Source organism: Lissotriton helveticus, chromosome 4_1 (assembly GCF_964261635.1).
Source record: "Lissotriton helveticus chromosome 4_1, aLisHel1.1, whole genome shotgun sequence".
Taxonomy (NCBI): domain Eukaryota; kingdom Metazoa; phylum Chordata; class Amphibia; order Caudata; family Salamandridae; genus Lissotriton; species Lissotriton helveticus.
Window position 1 is genome coordinate 1,402,707,001 of NC_136063.1, and position 5,183 is coordinate 1,402,712,183.

Consider the following 5,183-nt stretch of genomic DNA (forward strand, 5'->3'; position numbering starts at 1 on the left):
TAAATTGCAACACATACAGAATTCTCGTGGTTTGTGATAGAGAGAATTACAGCTTCAAAAAGAGGAGGAAACCTTGACATAAAAAGGAAAAATAGAGAACAGTGGTACATTTCCACGCTAGACACTGTTAATCGAGGTCTTAACACAAAAGAGGATTGGATGAGAATAGTAGTATAGAACTGGATATAAGAACAAATAGATAAAGCACTGGAGCACATACGCTGAAAAAATTGGTTGTACCATATGGGCTCTGTGCTTCTATTTATAAATATTATATAGCTTAGATATTAGGGTTTGGGATCTTCCTGTTTGTGGAGGCAGGAATGTTTTTATAAAAAACAAATAAGTGACACCTCTAACGGGGGGAGTCCGTCATTTTAGGTTAAATAGGGCACGACCTCCCTTACCTATCAATAGCATTTCTAAATTCGAGGCTACCGTAAATAGTTATCATCATTTCTGCACTGTGCCCATATGTGCAGAACAGCCATATTTAGCCCCGCGCACATATATTTCATCTGTTACCAACAGGGCGAAACACACGAAGTGTATAGCAGAAGCATTGAATAATAAAGTTGTCTCCCTTCCCCTTTTTTTTATATAAAAAAGAAGAGGAAAGATAATGCACGTAGTGTCGGCTGGCCTCGACGATAGAACTCAGAGCCACGTGATTATATGACGTGCTTTTAAAAGCGACTAGCTGACCTCTGCAAACCTTTAAACCATTACGCGAGTGGTGATCATAAGACGCCACGTTTTGCAGACCGGGAAAGACAGCCGTGCGCAACTAATAGGTAAGAACAACAAACCTTTCCCCCCCGTAACATTCTCCAGAGCGGAGCTAGTGGTGTAAAAGAGGCGACGTAGAACATGCCGACACCGATTGATTAGTGGGGGCAGGAATTAATAAAGATAACATCTGGCTGGGATTAAGTAAACTGTTTGCAACATATGTCAGAAATATAGTGACACCGATTTATTCTGTTATACAGCCACGTGCATAACACTACCCGGCTGCGTGAAAGGACCCCCCCTTATTCGAAACAGATCGTTGCGACTATCGGTAAGGACCACTTTATAAGTATAGGCAATGTGGCTATGTTGACTGCAGATACTCTCCTTTTTTTAAAACTAGCACATCTTTTTCAGTACCAATACAGAACAAGCATTCACTTGGAGGCATCAAAAAAATATACACGCCCCATGAGAATTATGCAAGGTAACCTTATGTTATTATAACTGCATAACGAGTTGAGCTCTGTAACAAATAACTAAATGCAGGATGTAAATAATTTATCTGTATTCTCTAACCCATGTAGGAATTTGAGGATAACATCACAACCGCTATTCATCAGCTATTAAAAAAGACCCGATTTGATAACGCAGCTTGCTCTTATATATTGAGGTACAGATAGAGGCCCTTTTACTAATGGTGTCAGGGCACGCTACTATTCAATATTTAATGCTGCACTCTCCCCAATTACATATAGGACTGTGGGAGTCTGCGAACATTAAAAGCGACCACTACAGGAATACTACGTAATCGGTAGATTTCTCCTTGCAACATAACTGCAATGGTCAGTAACAGCAAAATGCCATATGAATGGTGTATGAATGTTTTGAATGACTTCCGGGAGTATGTGGACAACACTAACCAGATGGTTCATGATTTAAGTATAATGTCCTTAGAAGGATGTGAAAACTGTTGGTACATATAGGTAGTAAATTAATCTTGATATGTATAGTTTTCCTGCACGTGAGATGCATGCAGAGTTAGAAACGAAATGCATTATATAAGTTTAAATTCAAAAAAGTGAAATGGCCATGCAAAACAGTATGATGTTGTTTTTAAATGTTTAGAACATTGTTATTGTGGGGAATGTACAAATATTAATGACTGGCAATTACACATAGGATTTCTATGGGTACAAATAGGCCCTTGTTTATAGATACAATTGTGTTTCCATATAGAGATTAGAGTATAAGGTGTAATATGTGAGGGCTAAATTTATTTAGCTATCCTGATTAGATCTCCTTGAAACATGTGCAGATAACTATGAAGTCAGGAGCTAATAGCCGTATTTTATTTGTGTATTAGGTATGATACAAATCTGTGGAGAAAACATAGAGACTGTCCTGAAGGGAGCCATTATCTACTTAAGCTTCCGAAACGCGTCGACGCACTTTCATCAAGTCATATTTGGTGTTGCCAACAAATAACTTGGTTTAAAGGAATATTATTCCCCCACTGTTGTCAAACGAGGGCCCGAAATTACATAATTAAGACAGATAGCTGTGTCTTTTTTGATAAATTTTCTCCATACCCACATTAGGTGGTTTTAATTGTGTATTTCTTGTTTTTAACCAGCTATACATAGGAATTCATATGTTTTTTATTTAATAATAAATTGTATACTTTTATAAATAGACTGTTCCTTTCTGGTAAGTGTTCTCCCACCCAACAAGATGCAAGATGAATGAATGTTGTGGATTGAGTTTGTCGCTCAGACTCCTGGTTTAGGAGCAGGAAATAATACCTCCCATAGGGAAAACCTTTTGTTTTACTTTACAGTATATTGGTGCTCAATTTCCCTACGGGTTATTACGAGCCCCTCTCTTTCACTTATACTTAAACTAGCTTGTTACATTCGGCTTAAATCCTGAAACTGCCATTCAGGACTACGTAATTGCCTAGTAGTAGTACCACCAGCATTGAGGTCACCTGCATTGCGGCACTTTTAATGGCATTACGGTTAAGGAGCCTTTCCACTTTAACAATTAACTGAGTTCCTCTGGGAGGGGTTTGAGGAGGCCCCCATTTTGCCCCAATGGGCTCTGTCAGAGGTAATAGAGCCTGGCTGTTTGCTATGCATCAATGGTTAGTTGCTTTTGCAGCTACATTTCCCAGAAGCATCTATTAGTTAAACTTTTGAGGTGGCACATCTCCTGAGTGATTGGTATTGTGCCCCCTGCTGAGCATTTGAGTTTTGAAAAGCAAAGTGCGTCCTTCTATAAGGTGACCCGATGGAAAGCTGCTGCCCTGGATATTAAATGGATATGCAGAAGCATCAGGTGATGGCCAGGATGGAAATCACGGAATCCCTTTGTGGTTCGTCGTCATCCCAAGCATCCTCAGGGTGTATGTTTTGTGGTATAACCGCTAATGTGTGAGGAGACATTTGCATCAGATAACTGGTGAGAGGTGGTGGAGTAGATGGCGGGGGAGTGTTTGTGGGTTAGGTAGAATAGGGATGTGTAGTGGGCAGCATCCTTTTTTGGAAAGAACTTAGGAGTGATGTTCTGCTGCTCAAAGCACTATTTTCTTAGTTCCAGGCTGAATCTGGAGCATTCTTTTGCTTAAGGTAGAGCTGTGTTTAGATTAGATTGAGGATGAGATCCGGTGGAGATTTCGGTCCGAAAACAAAGCATTTTGGTGGCGGAAGATTGAATTTAGTTGGAGCAGCGGTCGGATCTGAAATGGTATGCTTGGTTGTGCTGAGATTGAGGGGCTGTAGACCCAGAGGTGAGGCCCCTGCTTGCAGGCTCAACTTTCAGAGACAGAGGGCGGGGCCTCAGTCAGTTTCAGTGCATGCCATGTACTTTTAGCAGTGTCAGACAGTGAGCAGTTTATTTGGTCAGAGCCGAGGTTTTGGCTTAGGATCAGGGGTAAGTACTCACTGCCCGATGCTTCTGTGCCCCGAGAGTGGTAGAGTCCTGATCAGATTGCGACTGAATCATGGATGGAGATTCCTCTTGTGCTGCCAAAGCTTCCTTGTCTGCCTTATGTTGTTGACTAAAGATGTACAGTACATTATCAGCTTGCCTATGCTGTATGTCTTGGCATAGACCCCAAAGAGTCTTTTGATCTAAAAGACTTGAAGGCCTCACAGCTTTCCGCTCGATTGGGCGAGGCATAGGTTGCAAACTGTGTTGGTCTGTGTTGGTCGGTATGGGGATACAGAGTGACACTTGGCAGAATCAGAATGTAGTTCATGTCATTAGCAGGTCAATCTCCAAAGGCTGTTGGAAGTGGATAAAAGGAGGCCAAGCCTTGTGTGGCCCATGGGCTAGAGGAAGCAAGTCAAAGACGTGCTATGCAGAATGATCGCTTGGATGCAATGAAACTATGTGATCATGACAATACAGTCAAGTGGAGATCAACTAGAGAACCGAAGGAGTCTATAGTACAGGCCAAACACATGTATGTTTGCCATATCAGTTTGGAAAGAGAGCATTGAATAAGTCCTGGCGGCACCGGTTCTTTCGTTAACTCCAACTCCGGCCTGTACCATACCCATGTCCACCCAATAGGGGAACCAATTGTGCACATAGACTAAGGATTACATACTGGCTCTTTAACCCCTTACTGGCATGCCTGGCTGTTCTACATACCCATTTAGATTGTTTTAGGACACTCGTGACACATAATTGACCCAGATTAAGCATTGGCGGGTTGGAAGTATCACCAGCACTCCGATTATGCCACATTGCTGACCCACCTCACACTTTACTTCTGATCATCCTACAAACCAAATACATGTGCCCTACCAGGTTGGAATCCATTCAGCCCTGAAGTCAGGGGACCACTTTCCCCTGACAAAACGTGTCGGCTGGCTGCGTTTTGCAACAGAAAAAAGAAATTAAGACCTCACCGAAGAGTACTGTACAATTTGCTTTTGAGTAACACTTGTATAGCTTGTTTAATGTGTGTGCACGGGATTTAAATAAACTTGTTTGCTGTAGGGTTTCCCTACACAGATTAAGGGGTTACAAGGGTCTCCCTTCCCAGGTAGCGCCATACGCAATATTGTGAGCCATATACACCAAGGTGAATCTGCTGAGCGCCATTACTTCCAACACACTAAAACCCTGAACATTTAGTATAAATGCAAAAATGGTGGCTGAATTTTTATTTATATGGACTTAATTTCATGGAGACGATGTTTTATGTACTCCTGTTGTACATCTATATCCATGCCTTCATCCCCAAATTGCAAAATTCAAAAGTTAAAGCAGGCGATGTTACCACTGCCATGCATTACTCCCTCTAAGACCTGCTTTCAAAGAATTACTGGATTAGAGTGCATAAGCACTTCCAATGTTACCCAATAAACCAGAGTGCCAAGTACTGCACAATTACATGTTTGGTAGCATCAATGGAACACAAGAACTTTTTAAGACAG